The following is an 18975-nucleotide window of genomic DNA, read 5'->3' as shown; positions in this document are numbered from 1 at the left end:
GACCAAAATACAGGCTAACTGGGCGGTGGAAAATCTCCGGTCTTCATTTGCTTTCGCAGCGGGACATGGAGAACGAAAGGGGGGCATTGACAGACATCACATAATTCTAACTGTAAAGTCTGAAGGAAAAAGGCCACTTGGGAGACGCAAGTTCGGATAAAATTTAATCGGATGCAAATGAAACAGAGCGTGAGGTTTTGGAGTGGACTAAACTGGCTCAAGATTAGGGTGCCGTGGCGGCCAGAAACGCGGATATTTGACGGGAGGACATTCGTGGCTGGGTCTACTTCTTCCCAAACGACACTGCGGTACCATGAACAGGAACAGCGAAAAGTAGAATCCGAACAACGGATGGGCCTGTCGCTGTTTTTCGTGTGCGTCTCATTTCCTTTGCTCTTGTTCAACGACGTACAAAATTCTGTGGCCGTGACATTCACTTGTTCCGTCGCTAATGGAGAGATCCTCATTCTACTTAAAGTTCTCTTTCATTCGAGATACGGGCGTTGAACAAGGTGGAGCAGGTTTCGTCATCTCTGCTGACAAATTGAATAATCGTGTTCAATGATAAACTGGTCGAGTGGACAAATGTAAAAGCTGTTTTAGTTGCATCAACTTGCTTTGAGTTCTGTTTAGTACAGCTGCAATGGAGTTCAAACGCACGTGAATAAATTATGAAGGCCGGGATGGAAGATGCAGTGGACCATTTTTTAACTTTTTCCTGAAGGAACTGAGAAAGACAACGATAAAACCCCAGGGAGGATGACGGATTTCCAAACCACGACTCTAGACGTCCAAACTGTTACGACAGATTAACCCTTTTAACTCTCTTCCCAAATAACATTTTAAGAATCCAGTCCGTCCCGCAAAGAAAACACAACTCTTCACCATTACAAAGAATTCAGTCCGTCCCGCGAAGAAAACACGACTCTTCAACATTACAAAGAATCCAGTCCGTATCGCGAAGAAAACACGACACTTCACCATTACGAAACATCGACTGATTAACGCTGTTTAAGGAAATAATCGCTGTTTGCACTGAGAATCATACGAAATACATAAATACTTGAAGCCATGTTCAATCACAGGCAACACGCGTTTCTCTCATCAAGTTGCAGCGAGTCGCGGTTTCTTTGTTTCTTTAAAAGAAGAAGAAGAAGAAGATGGTGATGACGATGATGAATCACAGCTTACCATCATCACACGCGCGCGCTACACAAACTCAATTACGCCAGCTACAGGCTGGAAAATGCGCATCAAATGAAAAACGGCTTATCAGACGAAAACTTAATTTTTGTAGCACAAAATGCAGACCACGTGCCGAGAACGAAGAACCCATAATAACTCCGCCATCCCGTCTCCGGATCGTGTCCAATGGCGCGTCTCGATATTCGCGGTGTTGAACCATCGGGTATGTTAACAGACATTTGGTTAGTTTACATTTCTGCACGAAGGTTAGAAGCTCCATCGAATGTATATTATTCATGGAAGTGTTCCAGAGATTCTAGTTGGAAAAGCGTATAAAAGTAATTCGACCAACGAAGGAATTCACAGAATTCACAAGACCGCACCTTTATATGCTATAGTAAGCGAGAGCACGCGTTCACAACACAACTGCATCCATTTTAATATTATCACCTATCCACGCCTGGGTCTCCCAAGTAGCCTTGGTCCTCGAGGTTTTCGAAATAAAGCTTTGGAATGTGGCAGTCGGACATCCGCCGCCCGAGTAGGCAGCAACCCCCACGACGCGAAGGTCGTCCGTCCTCAGTTTATTTGCATCCGCCGATAAGCGACGACTCGGCTGCTGTGACGTCAACTGAAGGGTGTAATTTGTGTTCGACTGTGCTAAGTGCTTTTAGAAACGCCCTGATAGCTCGTGGTTTCTGGTGCGATTAAATGTAGCCGAGAGTTCTGTGACAGAATAAAGAAAAGACAACACGTGTCTTCCAACTGACCGCTGCGATCACTTGCCCTGATATTCGTTTATTTTAGCTACGTTCCTCGAAAGCTGATACCTCAGAATATATTGAGTATATATAATTCAACATATCGAAAAATGTTTAAAATGTCTAAAAAAAATTCATTTTCATGATTTCTTTTTTTGAGAAATGTGAATTGTGATTTGACTTTCGTGTAAAGCAAAAGTTATACTCAGTGGTAACATGCCACTCATTTTAACATTCATTACCCCAGAATTTCGCCCGTACGGTGTACTTATGTGTCTGAAATCATTCTCTGAATGGACAGCGATCATTTCCTTAAACAGCGTTGACCAGTTCATCGTTGTCACAGTGACACGCGTTTTATTCAAGGGCTCGGACTGGATTCTTACAGAGTATTTACATTAACGCAGTGCTTCAGAGAGTTAAGGTCGACCCCCTGCAATTTGCGGGCCGCGTCCAACATGCTGATGCTTGCAGACATGTTTGGTTGTGCATTACGTAATTGAGAACACTTAAACAAATAATACTGACAGCATCTACGAATTACATAACCGGAACGACTACCAAACACATAGACTTTACAGACAGCCAAGTCACCTTCCTGCCTTGCCAATTAAACTTATGCGCTTAAAGTCCACCTTTTAAAGTAATCAGACTGGATCGCCATGGAACACTATTTAAAATTTTTACGAACAAAGATTACAAATCACGGCTGCAACCTCAAGAAAATTCAGGGAAAGCTGAGAACTTTCTGTCTTCCCGTCTGAATACGTAAAGATTAAAATACACAAAACCATAACATTATCTCGTTTCGTCTGAGTCTGAAACTTGGTCGCCGATACAAAATGCCACTGGAAGTGAACGTAAGACTAAGAATCCTCGATCACAAGACGCTGGAAAACTGACGCCGAGCGTCGCGACGCATATCGACCAGACGCCGAATCAAGATTCCATTTCTGCGAACGTACGCCCACGAAAGCCACACGACGCCAGAAATCCGATGCTGGTGACTCGGAATTTCAGATCAGGCCTAGACAGTCCCGGAACAACGCTGGAAAACCGACGTCCAATGTAGTGACGCGAATCATCGTGACGACGGAAACAAACGCCATATTTGGCGTCGATAAGAACCGACGCCGAACAGGAACCGCTTGTGAAGGAAATATGAACCACGGGACGCCGTGTGGCACGACTGTAACAAAACGACGCCTGGCGTCGGGACGCTGACCATCGCGACGTTGCTAAAAGACGCCACATACCATTGTACATGACGCTGTTGCACTGAAAGTTATAAGAAACATAAATGCAGTGTTCACTGGATGTCAAGGTTAGGTGGATTTGAAAGGGCAGATACGGGATTCTTTGAGCAGACCGCGTCTTGCTGCATCAGCTGTTTTAGTTTTACTGCGGACCGACCAACGGAGGAAGCAGCTGACAGTCCGCCATCACAATCTGCACTCGACTGAAGGACACTCACTCACTGTCCGGCTGGCTGGCCCACTTACGTAACTCATTCTGATGGCTCCTTCCTTCTTCTTCTTCTTGACGCCGACCGTCGCTGAATTGCTCAGAAGAAATCATCCGCGTTCTACGCAACTAAAAGGTTTATTTCCGTGTTCACAGAGGCCCTCACCCGGAACCGGCGAAATCCACGTCACATTCTCCCACCTGCCTTTAAAATTAATATTAATATTACCTTCCCCTCTACATCTAGGTCTTCTGCTATTTTCCCAGCCAATCTCACAATCATCATTGTTTTCATAATAATAATAATAATAATAATAATAATAATGTTCTGTATAGAGCATAAAACCTGAGCCAGTGTCACTTCTGTCAGGGTCCTTGACACTTACAGCCATCAAAGAACGATACACCATTTCACATCCAGTGTTTAACCACTCCACAGGGGCATCTTGTCATTGTCCAAAAAAATTAAAATATTGAAAGATTATGTTTCAGTCATTACACGATTCTAAGTTCCATTTTAATATTATCATTCATATACATTTAGATGACCGAACGCTGGAGCCGGGTGTCAGCACTCCTGCTTCCTGCTTCCTGTTCCGGTGGTCCCGGGTTCAAATCCTAGCCCGGAGACCAAGTCTTATGACTGCGGTTTCCTCAGTCCCTGCAGACAGACCCCTCTTCCTTCCACATCCCTTCTCGCCCTTAACTAATGAACACCCGACGCAACGCGGGCTGTTCCAGGTGTTGGGATCGGGGGAGGGGGCGCTGGGCGGGAGCTGTCGGTCCAGATGCTTCGCGTCGCCTAAGCAAGTGTCGCCAGGTGGACTCCGTCAGAGACAGCGTCTGTTTGTTTCTTCAGCAAACCGATTGTTACAGTGTATCCACCATAATTCACACGCCACACAGGGGTGGCCAAGCGCGAACACCCTTTAAACTGACACCCCTCCATCAGACATTAGAAATCCACGTCCAAACTATTTAGGTACCTGTCAACGTTCCGCTTACTTGTTGACCTCAAAAAAAAGGCCATTCTCGCCAACATTCTTCGAGAATTTCATGCCACTTCGATGATTCCGATTTATATACTGGAGACTGTAACGGAGCCATTAAAAAATGCTCTCAGCTTTGTGGTGGAATCTAAAACCGAATGTGTCAGAGCCAAGCCTCGTACGACGACCCGAGATCCCAATGGCTCCGTTTAACGGAATACCCTGTATTCTGAACCGCTTCTCCTGCTCCTGGGTTCACTTCTACCAATGGTACGCAACTGCAGTGAAGGTACTGCGATTTTCACCCACGCGTCGAAGTTCCCGGAAGCTGTTGACGAAACAAGGCTTGGTTCGGTCTGTGTGTTTAACAGGACAAGGGCCGACACTCAGCGACCCATCACCAAGTCATTGGCCGGGGTTCAACTCCTGCTTGTGGGATTGGCAGTGTTTCATCACCACTGTGTCAGCACGCACCCATTGGCACAGGGTGGAGCGACACTGGAAAATGCTCGGAGCTTGTCCGCGGTCACTGCGGCCGCAATATGGCCCGATGCTTTATAGGCCGCAGATATTTATTTTCTTAACTGACATGCACAAAATGGAACTTTCGGTGTTAACGTGAAGCGTAATTATCACACATTAACAGACCGCGACACGAAACGTAGCTCAAGAACACGTTCTCCTCCCCTGACACTTCCATAACCTTTTAAAAACATATAATAATTGTATTCTGATTCCTCATTTAATAAGTAACGACTTTCATCTTACGTCAATATTTTATTTCTCGACACAGAATAACTCTGTTCAGTTTTCTTAACCCTTTGAACTCCGAATCCATCTTAAATATTTCCACTCGCACGAACTTGAAAATTCAACACTGTACATGTGTTTCTAGACAAATATCTCTTCGTTCCACATCAAATGCATCTTAGTTCTGCTGATAATTTCGCGCTGTGTCCAGCAGAGAGCGCTGGGCAGCTGCGTCACTTCCCACGACCTCCATGTTCATTAGACACAATCATTTCACTTGCCCTCTCGACTTATCAGCAATCAGATTGAGTGCGCGGATAGAAAGGCGACTGTTTCAGCCAGAACAAGAGATGGGACGCGCCAAATGCTAAGACGACGGCCAACTCGAAGACCACGAAGTGCGTGGGGAAATTTTGATCGACAGCCTAACACCATTCAGAATACCTAGGCACAGATGGGAGGATAATATTAAAATGGATCAAAAATACATTTCGTGGAAAAGACGGAGAATATACTGGCCGACACAACAGCCACAGGGTGCTCCAGAAAAACTCTGAATCATGGGGTTACTAGCCCACATTTTTTAAGCAAGTAGAAATTCGGAAAGTATGTGATACTTTGAGGGAGAAAAACAGATTTTAAGAAAAGTGGCATAAGGGACAAACGCCCAGAATAAATTATCTGCATGATTAACTTATTTTCATGTCTTGGCAAGATTTCAGGTCCTCTGTGAGAAGTTTGAAGGTCTGTGTTATAGCGCCCTGATGATGGAGGCAGCAAGGATCTCTGAAACGTTCGCAAACTTCTACCAGACTACAGAGCGCTACAACTCAGAAGACGGCCATCTCAGATCTTTGTGAAAAGAAAAACAATGCATGTTAGTACAAAAATGGCAAGAAACCAACATTTAATTCGAAACACTAAATGTCATATAAATCCACCGAAACATCTTACGAACTTGACCTCCACTTCGTGAACTGAGTGTACCTGGCATATCCGCAAATAGTGACCAATTCTGAATGGCGCTGTTAATGCGAAAGCGTATTTCCGGCGGGTCTCGAAATAGCGAACACTTGCAACTACGTCATACGCGAAGCGACGTCAGGAAAATAGCTGATCAGCATCAACCGAGTTCGGACGATTAATCGACTGCCAGACTAAGTAACATTTTACAAACACATGACTGTTAATCATGTGAAGCCCGAAGCTCAACTGAGTTGTATATAAGAATTCAGTCCGTACCGCAAAGAAAACACCGCACTTCACCATCACAAAGATCAACTGGTTAACGCTGTTTAATAAAATAATCGCTGTTCATTCTGAGAATCATAAGAAACCGATGTGGGAAATATTTGTCTACATCGCGTGCGAGTCCAGCCACAAGGCGCGTGCGCAAAGCTTTCCAGTGTGAATGCAACCCAAGACTTCATTAAGACACGCGCGCTATTAATAGACCGCGGAGAATTTGGCTCGTTCTCCGAAACCAGCTCCAGACACGTCCAGATTCAGGTTAATTTCTTAACAGCGAACAGCACTTCTGTTTCAGACGAGTCGATGTCCCCGCCTCACAGCCATCAATCACAATTGCGTTCTGAGCACAAGTGCGTAGTAAAATCGGGGGTTGCAGCTGTTTCATGGACTGAAGTACCCAAAAAGAAGTCATGAAAACTTTAACAGAATTCGTTAAAAATGGCAAGTGGCAAGACCATAAAAAAATGGATTCACTCTTGTAAGTCGTCTTGTCATTCCAGAGCTACTAACAGCGTCGTTAAACAAGAAATAAATGCACGAGACTAGTTGGAAGAAAGGAACTTTGAAGTTGACTTATAACACGAGGCTGGAAACTTCCTGAGTAGATGAACGAACCACTAGCAGCTTGTCAAGAAGTATGCTGCTCCATGGAGTTATTATTTAGGTAAGAGGGCCACAAGTATTTTGTGCGAGCGAAGTCATTTCTGAAAGCGCTGTTAACGGTCACAAACAAATGTCGAGAATGTGAAATCATTTCAAAAAATTGCCGGCTATTTCTTTAAAGAAATAAAGAAATAAACAGAATTCATAAATACGCTCTGTAGAAGTAAAATTATGAGTTACAGAATGTCAGAGGTGGTACGAATGGTTTAAACTGCTCTAAAAAGATTTAACCGCCACTCTCATTTCACCCCTGAAAGCTGCTGTATCGTATCGAAACTTAAACGCGTCTTTGTAACTTTATTGGTCTCTGATGGCGCCAGCAGACCGTCGATTGTTTCTCTACGCGGCTAGTTATTTTTATCAGCAGCCAGCCGCGAGCAGTCTAATTTACGAGTGCAAATTCATCCGATATTGGGCTTTGTACAAGACTGGATGTGCAGAAACGCTCCGGAAATTCCAGGGGTATACACCAAACAAAACATTATTAAGCCACAAACTTTTCGCGCTCCCGGCCTCAAATATGCAAATCTTTACCGTGTAGAAATGATTAAGCGTCACGAGTGAAGACCTCAGGGGAGCAAACAAGGAAATAACAATGGTAACGCTGGCCTTGTAATCCTGGGGGGTCTCGGGTTCGATTCCCGGCGGTGCCCGAATTTATAACTTGTGTTGGGCAAGGCCGTGGTCTAGGCAACACGGAGTTTTCCTCCGTGGCATCCCAACAATTACTCCATTCACACACACAGAAGAAGGCAATGGCAAACCAGTTCTGGATCATCTGCCAAGAACGTATATGAACAGGTCCCAGTCCGAGAAAAGGATGGAAGGATCCTGTTCATATGGACCTGTCGTCAGACAGAACACTAAATAATAATAAGATGAGGTGGTCTAGCGGTTAGAACGCTGGCCTTGTAATCCTGGGGTCTCGGGTTCGATTCCCGGCGGTGCCCGAATTTATAACTTGTGTTGGGCAAGGCCGTGGTCTAGGCAACACGGAGTTTTCCTCCGTGGCATCCCAACAATTACTCCATTCACACACAGAAGAAGGCAATGGCAGACCACTTCTGGATCATCTGCCAAGAACGTATATGAACAGGTCCCAGTCCGAGAAAAGGATGGAAGGATCCTGTTCATATGGACCTGTCGTCACACAGAACACTAAATAATATAATAATAATAATAATAATAATAATAATAATAAGTGAAATACTTCTGAAATCATAAGGGATGTGACGAAGTGAATCATCCCGGGGACCGGTTTGTATAAACATTTGCAAAATTATGTTATGTTATGTTAAGCCCAACTCCGGACGTTCCTGTGCTATTGCGAACACCCACTACACCGAGACTGCTCACATCCTGACGTGGCTCTGTCAGTCAATAAACAGATGTGACTGTGAGCTTCTGTGCACGAGGGCTCTCTTAACTGTGCTGACAAACGCACTAAGAATTAAGAATTATCGCCATCAGCTTTCTCTAATCTCAAATGCGTGGATATGGAAGGCGTAGGGCGGATGCACAAAGGTCAGAAAGAAACACGGAGTGTCACTGGAGAAAATCATGAAAATATCTGTGGCCAAGTATCGAACCCGTGACATCCGATCCCTGACGTGAGAGCTGTAACAGACACGCGATGTGGAACGCACAGCAGCTAACAAAAAGTGCGTCTAGAGACATCATGTCATCGTTTCTTAAACCGTTCTTCCAAGAAACATGGTCATCAAACAGATCTTGCTTCACAGAAAACAGGGCTCCTCAACTGGATCCACAGGATAAACAACACTGCTGGAAAACATCCAGAAGTTTGAGGGGAGTCACAGCGAAATGAGCGCTCCTCTTAGATGACAAGGGGAGGGTGGGATAACATCTTTCGGATCCATTTTGACAACTCAGGGCACAAACAGCGATGTGTGGAAGGAGTGGTGGCCCTGTTACTGTTCATCAGCGTCCAGTGGCCACCGTTCGGTTTCACCTCTTGTTCTGTACGGGTGCGAAACTTGGTCTCTCTCACCGAGAGACAAACACAAATAAAACGCTTGTGAGAAAAGGCTGTTGAGAATATCTGGACCTAAGAGGGATGAAATGACATGATACATTTTGTACTCTACATTTTATAAGGGTTATCAAATCACAGGATAGCACATACAGAAAACATGGAAGAAATTAGAAATTTTTAGTGACAACATCTGGAAAGAAGATATCATTTGGGAAACCTAAGTGATAATGAAAAGATAATATCAGATCTGATCATAAATACGATAAAGGTCTGGATGGTATTAATCTGGCTCTATATATAAACTCATGTCGAGATTTTGTGCGCAAGTTAATGATCATTGCATTTTCACAGCCAGCTGAGAAACTATTAGATGCTCACGAAGACGTTGGTATATATGGTACATAAGCAATGTGTCTTAATGGGCTCGTGATCACTCTGTCGGAATAACGAAAGAAAATGGCTCAAGGCTGCCAGTTATAGGCAACACACCTGGCAGCTGCGCTGTGTGGGTTGCAAACGTACGGAGGCAAATTCATGGAATTTTGCGGGCGACAGTGGGTGTCCAAATGAGAGGCCTTAATCACGGGCTTACATCGTCTCTGTATCATGACCGTTGCGAGGCTTTCAAATCGGAGATTCGCAGAATACGACGACAAACATAAAGACCAGTTCTTCCTAACACGTTAACCCCAAACACAAGGTAGAGTCCCTCATGAGAGGCTAACCGTACGCTCGGCTAGTCAAGAAATTACGCGCCTTTTATGGAACATTACCGTTTTCACAAAAGCGCGCCACCTGTCCCCATTTTCGGCAAGACAAATTCAATCTACAAAGCTCCAGCCCTATTTACCTAAATTCATTTGAAATGCAGAGGCCTTACGAATGGTCTCTTGGCCAAAATTATGTACGCGTTTATGATCAGCCCCAGGTCTGGTACGTGCAACGAAATTTCATTGTAATTGACTTGACTGTCGTCGCAGCTCTAATTTTTTTTAAATAATTCTAAATTAATGTCACCAGCGCAACGTATCTGTCGGGAAGAAAAATTCCTTGCAACAAAACTTGTGGGGTGGGAAAAAGAACAGAAATTATATTTTACGTCCATTACACATTTTTTATGATCTCTGAGATAATTAAACAAAAGCTATTTTTGTAAGTGATTTCGTAAATGTTTGATTCTTAATCACATTTTATCGGAGGTCCTAAACCTCGACATTCACGAACTGAAGACCTAGAGCCAACAACAGAGGGAACGAGCCAGAACTGTGAAGGAACAGTTCCCGTTCTGTTTCTTAACATCATCTCACGAACTAGCACTATCAGGGAACTGACAGGCCCATAAATTATCGTAAACGTTTCCGATGTCTGTGAAATGCGTCGGTCAAAACCTTTTTGACATGCAGTCTGGTAGAAGTTTATCAACGTTTCTGAGGTCCTTGCTGCTTCCATCATCAGGGCGATGATCAGGACCTCTGAAGCGCTGGCAAACTTCTACCAGCCTACACGGGTTATGCGTAAAAATATGTGGGGTTCTACCATCACGTCCCCTATATGACATCACTGTGTGATACTTCGGCAGAAGAGAACTTCTGATGCATCACCAAGACAGAGAAAGATATTCAATTTGTATTTATATAAATGTTTCTTGTTTATGCGCGCGCTCCAGATGGCGCGCAGTGGGACTCTTGATTCAATGAGAAATGACGGCAAATTCGTTACCCAGAAATCATTAGTGCCCACATATGCCTAGTCTTCGTCTCACATACGTTAACAGCAAATGACTGACTCACTGACGAAGTAACAAACCAATTAGCCAAATAACAAATTATGTGTATACGTAAATGATTCAGTAACAGACAAAGTAAATTTTCATCCTGCAGTTATACACAATTCTATCAAATCCACATTTTCAAAACTATTAAAATAATCCGTTTTAATATTATCATACATCGGTTATTTCCACGTTTCCCATTCAAAATTCATTTCAGGCTAGAGTCATGTAGCTTTAACGATTTCTACATCGTTTCTTAAGGATCAAGCCTTGTCAGCTGCTAAAATAAAGCATCACTTCGGAATTTATTATTTTGTGAGTCTCCTTGGATACGAATCCAAGAACATGTTTTCGAAGCTCTCGAAGACGTAGTGGCCACAGTGACTGGGTTTCGTCTTAAGATTCTCAACCCTTAGAAGCCGAGAGAGAGAGAGAGAGAGAGAGAGAGAGAGAGAGGAGGAAATTGGTAGGTGAAGAAGTGAGAGACACTTCGATTTCAGCGGGGGCGAAAGATCATCTTATAGTTAGAAGGTCCCCAGGCAATGCCCGCTCGACCTTCTGTTAAGGATAAAGAAAGAGTGAAGACGTTAGTGCGATAATTGGCAGAGAAGACGGAATTTTGAATTTTGTATTAGAGAAAGCTCAGGCTTATTAATTTGGAAGTTTGAAGCGTGAAGTTCGTCTGAATAATATTTAAGAATTCAGCACGTACCGCAAAGAAAACACCGCATTTCACCATTACAAAAGATCATCTGGTTAACGATGTTTAAGTAAATAATCGCTGTTTAAAGCATGAATCATACGAAATGAACGCGCTCTTTCAACTGCGTAAGTTATTTGCAGGCTGTGGCTTCTGTCGAAGAAGTAGGATCTAAGACAAAGCCGGGAAACTTGGTCCCTGATTCTAAGCGGGGGAAAACCGACGGAGGGAGTTTGATACCAGGGTGCTGAAGGGGATATTTTGACCTGCGAGGGTTGAAGTAACTGGACGTCTAAAATTACATACTGACGTGTTTGTAACCAGTCACCAGTTATCAGTGTGATCAAAATCACGAATAATTGAGATTTTTTTGTTATTATTATTCGTTGGTGTCAACGGACCGAATCATTTGTCAGAACAGATTGTGAGTTACGTTAATGTCGGACTGAGCTGGTATCTTATCCCTTCTCAGTTACAAAGGTCTGTCAGTTAATGTTTAAGGAAACTTAGCTGTTTATTCTACGAACCACGAGGAGCGCACAAATACACTCTGTGGGCGTATAGAAGCTTGTGTTATAACATTTCAAAACATTCATTTCCTACCGCAAAGAAAACACAACCCGTCTCCATGACAACGTTGAACTGGTTGACGCTGTTTGAGGGTAAATCGATTCTTTCTTTTCCTGACAATCATGCGAGACTCAAAAATAGAAACACTCTGTGGACTAAATGGATAATTACTTATTGTCAAAGCAAGCGGTGCGTATAATTACCACTGGTTTTGAAAGCACTGCAGCAAATCTGTTCCCTCAGTTGGAAGTAGGGCTCCAAATGACGATTTGCCGCCCTTACCAAACTTGGGAGCGCCGAGTTGGTTTAAATATAGAGTAGAATCTGCACTTATCTGGCGATCGAGCACTTACCGAGCAGAAGTTCTGGAACAGAGCCCGCACTACACAAACACACACACACAAATACACATGGTTTTGACGTCCACGAAACACAGCAGTCCCAATCTCTTTATCAAATCAAAACGTCACTTATCGGGAGAGAGCGAGCACAGAACGAAACGTCTTCCGCTCCAAAACACTACTCGACCAGAATCCAACTGGGATTATCGGTCTGGTGTCGCGACAGTCAGCGCCGGTCGCCCTGGTGGCGGTGCTCAGAACTACTCTCAGCACTGACGTCCTATTGGCTGGCTCCTGTCGGACAAGGCGGGGCGATGTGCCTCGCGAAAACAATTACATTTGGCGTAAAGCGAAGTGCCGCCTCACCTGGGCGTTGCTTGGGAGTGTCCGCCGCGGAGGTCCTGGCTTCAAATCTCGACATTTCTCAGCCTCTCCATAAAATACTTGTACTATACCCGGAAAACAGGCCACGACATTCCACCCTTTACTGTTAACCGCACACTACTCAGCCACACGACGTAATCTGAGCTCTCGAGCAACTAACTCCGTGGAATAGACAATTCTTCTGAGGCTAACAACACGTTCAGCCAGTCAAGAAATTCCCAGTGCCCGAAGACTCATTACGTCCTCAAGAAATCCCGCTATAGGTGCCGATCTTGAGCCAGCTGTATCCAATCCAAACTCGTAAACTCTATTCACCTAATATCCGCTTTAATATTATCACCCCACGTAAGCAAAGGACTTCCGAATGATCTCTTCCATTCAGGCATTCCAACCAACAAACTTCCCGCGTGCGTTCTACATGCCTCGCCCATCTCATCGCCCTCTGATTTGACGAAGCCAGACCCACCTCTTCAGTCCCTTTTCGTCAGATGAGCCACTGGCAGCGACATTTCTGCGTTCAGACACAGGACCGCTCTAATTTCTGTCCGTCCGCTAATTAAATTGACACAGGCATGAATTGGCCAGTATCTTATTAATACGAACATGGCGGCCAAACGTAATTCTGAGTCGGGGCAACACCAAGTTACGAGTGCAGAAGTTTTGCATCTTGACAAAACCAAACCATCTTCGAAATGTGGCTATAAACGTAAATTCTTTATTACTTATTATGGACCCTTTTCGCATTACGACGCTGTTCTTTTTTTCCTCGCTTGATGTCACAAACCTCGTGAAAAAGGTCAACATCACAGCATTATGATAATCGCCTACAGACTATTTCTCCGATTACCAATTCCTCCAGTGCCAGTCACCTCATTTCCAACTCAGTGACCCTGGATTACGACAGGAGACACTGAAACAGCACGTAAAAATAACCGGTGGAAAAAGTCACAATAAACAGCAGCAGACAGCGCTCTGAATGGATTCGAGCAACAGAATGGAGCATCGAGCCGGCCAAGAAATCTCTCACAGGTGTTAAGAAAAACCCGCCACTAACTACAGAACGAGAAACTTCGATCCATCTCACCTTAATCTGTCCTCCCAGCAACGAACAGAGAGCCAAAACCTTTCAGACGAGTCTTGGCTTCAAATCTCGGCACAACAACGGCAGCTAGCCTAAGTGCCGTCCCCTCCCACCACACAGTAGTTGGATAATACCTTAAAATATGCCACGGTCACATCCTTCTACATTATTCCCAATTATCAGCCACAATCATATCTCAATTATGACCTTAGTAGTTGACACAGCATCATTAAGTAAACAAGCGCTTTCGAAAGCGTAAGACAACATCGTTTAGGTTCAAGGATAAGCCAGTAGGAGAAAATTCCGATTTAATATCTTAAGTAAGGTCGCATCCATCGCAATCCGCTTATTAATTAATAATTCGACGGTATAAAATGCGATCAATTTAACTCAAACCGCGCAAGGCCGCGAAGAATTCCTCCGAAAACTTGTTGGCGACGCACACTTCGTCTCTGTGCCCACCCTCAGGGTCCCGCTGTGACTGTCCCTAAGCAAAGGAGAAACTTAATGGCATCGGACAATGCAGCGATCTGTCGCGGCCTACTTATTACGAACCCTTTCAATAGAGGAGGTTTCGCGTAGCACAAAGCCGCGCCAATTGAATCGAAGGGTTGTTGCGATCTGCAGTCCCAGCGATATTTAAGAATCTCTTCTCTTTTTTTAAGCGTAAAGAAAGCCTTTCATTCCGTCGTCTAGCACAGCCTTCAGAAAGTGGTAATCAGACACCCCGAAACAGAATAAGTGGTGAAAGTGTCGGCGATTTGGTTCCAAAAAAGAAAGAAAAAACCCTGAGTTATTGAATGGGCCTGTATCAATTTTGGAATGGGTGCTCACAGAGGCGGGGGCGTGAGGGAGGGAGGGGGTCAGAGCACCCAATTCGCGTACTCAGCACTTAACAGCTGTTCACTGCAGGGGCGAATCGTGAAATCATTCGGAAAGAAAAACTCTTGAACCATCGATGGTCCATTAACAACACGAACCACCCACTTCAGCAACCAGTAACCGTGGTTTTTGCCCACACAGTGTGTATTTATGAGTTCGATATGATTCTCGCTTCTGAACAGCGATTACTTCCTTAAACAACATTAACAAATCGATCGTTGTCATTGAGACACCCTGTATTTCCTTTAATTAACGAACCGAGTGCTTAAATATCATTTAGATAGACTTCTGACATTGGGCGTGTTACCGCCCTCAGAGTAAACGTGGTAGCTTGCGTTGATAAACATTCTGGCTGCCGATATTTCGAAGTCTCGCCCAGTTCTGGCCAAACGATAAGGAAGGAAGACAGCCAGCCACATGACCACGAAGAGAAAGGAAAGTTGACGCTGGACATACTTTTGTTTTTCCTACCCTGAATAAACACCTCTAAGGCCTTAATATATTTCGAACGTTCACATTAAGACTCTGTTTAAACACGAACACGTCACTAGAAAGTTTTAAAACCGACCCTTAACCATAAAGTTATGACTTACGATGCGGTAAATTTGGTAACACTGATCGCAGAGAGAGAAATAAGGAAACTAAATGTGTTATTGTTCACGCATTATTCTGACAGGGTTGCCAACTGCGCCGTGTTCTCGCACACAAGTCACGTGCGCATTCAATTACAGAGCCCAGCCACGGCTTCAGTCTAGCGTCACGTGACAATACTTCGTAATGCCTCACTTCCTCTCAACTTGCGCGACCGACTGAGCCTTTGTGTTCAGTAAACGATGATTTGTAAGAATAATAACCACAACACAATTCTTCTCGCATAGAAACCCACGGAAAAATCTGTCGATTATTTTTCTGTTTCCAAAATTAAGAGTGTGTGTCCAAGAAACTTCTGCGTCAGGTACACAAATTACCCTCATTTTAAGAAAGACCCGGGGGGAGGAGGTTACTAGTGGATCAGAAATCACAAAACTGCACAGGACAGAAAGCTTTCCTTTGGGGTGGACTGGTCCTCCTGCTTGAACCTAAATGCGGGTAACGCTCGGTGAGCGGATGGATACTGCATCTTCAGATGTGCGTAGGTGCGTGACCTGAATGCAATTCTTCCAGCTTCCGGCGATTGTATTCGACCCAAGTTACGCGTGGGCTTTCTTATTTACCTGTCTCTTTACGTACATATTCATTCATCAGTTTATGTGTCCATCTGTTTGTTTACTTATTTATATTTATTTACATTACTTGCTTTACAAAACGCCAGTCGATGTAGTAAGACGGAGCTGTCGTATCGCGGAATAAACCTCCGATAAGGAGAAGAACACATTTTGACAAATTCCGTAGCGATAAAATTATGAAAAACCAAAAACGCCCAGCGACGGAACCGTGAACCCACAGAAATCAGTAACAAAAACTCAGAATGAAACATAAGAACTTCTTTACTTTGTGCTCCAGTCTGCAGAGTACACGGTTCACCCATCACTTTTTAGTGTAACTTATACTTACAAAAATAGAAAAGGAACCGAGAAAGATTTTCATGAAGATTTCTGTCTTCTGGGTTGTTGCGCTGTGTAGTCTGGTCGATGTTTATCAACGTTTCAGAGGTCATACTGCCTCCGTCATCATCGCCCTGGTGACGGAGGCAGTATGACCTCTGAAACGTTGGTAAACATCGACCAGACTACACAGCGCAACAACCCAGAAGACAGAAATCTTCATACTCATCGCCCTGATGACGGAGGCAGTATGACCTCTGAAACGTTGATAAACATCGACCAGACTACACAGCGCAACAACCCAGAAGACAGAAATATTCATACTCATCGCCCTGATGATGGAGGCAGTATGACCTCTGAAACGTTGGTTAACATCGACCAGACTACACAGCACAACAACCCAGAAGACAGAAATCTTCATACTCACCGCCCTGGTGATGGAGGCAGTATGACCTCTGAAACGTTGATAAACATCGACCAGACTACACAGCGCAACAACCCAGAAGACAGAAATATTCATACTCATCGCCCTGGTGACGGAGGCAGTATAACCTCTGAAATGTTGGTAAACATCGACCAGACTACACAGCGCAACAACCCAGAAGACAGAAATCTTCATACTCATCGCCCTGATGATGGAGGCAGTATGACCTCTGAAACGTTGGTTAACATCGACCAGACTACACAGCACAACAACCCAGAAGACAGAAATCTTCATACTCACCGCCCTGGTGATGGAGGCAGTATGACCTCTGAAACGTTGATAAACATCGACCAGACTACACAGCGCAACAACCCAGAAGACAGAAATATTCATACTCATCGCCCTGGTGACGGAGGCAGTATAACCTCTGAAATGTTGGTAAACATCGACCAGACTACACAGCACAACAACCCAGAAGACAGAAATCTTCATACTCACCGCCCTGGTGACGGAGGCAGTATAACCTCTGAAATGTTGGTAAACATCGACCAGACTACACAGCGCAACAACCCAGAAGACAGAAATATTCATACTCATCGCCCTGATGATGGAGGCAGTATGACCTCTGAAACGTTGGTTAACATCGACCAGACTACACAGCGCAACAACCCAGAAGACAGAAATCTTCATACTCACCGCCGTGATGATGGAGGCAGTATGACCTCTGAAACGTTGGTTAACATCGACTAGACTACACAGCGCAACAACCCAGAAGACAGAAATCTTAATACTCATCGCCCTGATGATGGAGGCAGTATGACCTCTGAAACGTTGGTTAACATCGACTAGACTACACAGCGCAACAACCCAGAAGACAGAAATCTTCATACTCATCGCCCTGATAATGGAGGCAGTATGACCTCTGAAACGTTGGTTAACATCGACCAGACTACACAGCACAACAACCCAGAAGACAGAAATCTTCATACTCATCGCCCTGATGATGGAGGCAGTATGACCTCTGAAACGTTGGTTAACATCGACCAGACTACACAGCGCAACAACCCAGAAGACAGAAATCTTCATACTCACCGCCGTGATGATGGAGGCAGTATGACCTCTGAAACGTTGGTTAACATCGACTAGACTACACAGCGCAACAACCCAGAAGACAGAAATCTTCATACTCACCGCCGTGATGATGGAGGCAGTATGACCTCTGAAACGTTGGTTAACATCGACCAGACTACACAGCGCAACAACCCAGAAGACAGAAATCTTCATACTCATCGCCCTGATGATGGAGGCAGTATGACCTCTGAAACGTTGGTTAACATCGACTAGACTACACAGCGCAACAACCCAGAAGACAGAAATCTTCATACTCACCGCCGTGATGATGGAGGCAGTATGACCTCTGAAACGTTGGTTAACATCGACTAGACTACACAGCGCAACAACCCAGAAGACAGAAATCTTCATACTCACCGCCGTGATGATGGAGGCAGTATGACCTCTGAAACGTTGGTTAACATCGACTAGACTACACAGCGCAACAACCCAGAAGACAGAAATCTTCATACTCACCGCCGTGATGATGGAGGCAGTATGACCTCTGAAACGTTGGTTAACATCGACCAGACTACACAGCGCAACAACCCAGAAGACAGAAATCTTCATACTCACCGCCGTGATGATGGAGGCAGTATGACCTCTGAAACGTTGGTTAACATCGACTAGACTACACAGCGCAACAACCCAGAAGACAGAAATCTTCATACTCACCGCCGTGATGATGGAGGCAGTATGACCTCTGAAACGTTGGTTAACATCGACTAGACTACACAGCGCAACAACCCAGAAGACAGAAATCTTCATACTCACCGCCGTGATGATGGAGGCAGTATGACCTCTGAAACGTTGGTTAACATCGACTAGACTACACAGCGCAACAACCCAGAAGACAGAAATCTTCATACTCATCGCCCTGATAATGGAGGCAGTATGACCTCTGAAACGTTGGTTAACATCGACCAGACTACACAGCGCAACAACCCAGAAGACAGAAATCTTCATATTCATCGCCCTGATGATGGAGGTAGTATGACCTCTGAAACGTTGGTTAACATCGACCAGACTACACAGCGCAACAACCCAGAAGACAGAAATCTTCATACTCACCGCTGTGAAAACCTCAAATCTTACGAAGATTTTCATAT

The 18975-nt window shown here is 44.5% G+C and overlaps 1 protein-coding gene across 3 annotated transcripts in view; it reads right to left on the bottom strand.

The window, feature by feature from the left end:
* Positions 1–12642, bottom strand: part of LOC110826648 (fibroblast growth factor receptor homolog 1) — a 55084-nt gene extending 42442 nt beyond the window's left edge. For 2 of the 3 annotated variants that reach the window (XM_087356782.1, XM_087356784.1), the window contains exon 1: positions 12454–12642. The gene's annotated coding sequence lies outside the window, so the exon portion shown is untranslated. Of the gene's footprint in view, positions 1–12303 lie in introns of all 3 variants that reach the window. The other variant, XM_087356783.1, reaches the window with a different exon arrangement.
* Positions 12643–18975: the final 6333 nt, after the last annotated feature.

The sequence above is a fragment of the Zootermopsis nevadensis genome, unplaced genomic scaffold (assembly GCF_977971745.1).
Source record: "Zootermopsis nevadensis isolate Lab colony 2312 unplaced genomic scaffold, Znev_1.0 Znev_ptg000028l, whole genome shotgun sequence".
NCBI lineage: Eukaryota > Metazoa > Arthropoda > Insecta > Blattodea > Termopsidae > Zootermopsis > Zootermopsis nevadensis.
Note: the sequence above shows the minus strand (reverse complement) of the source record. Positions and strands in the feature narration are given on the sequence as shown.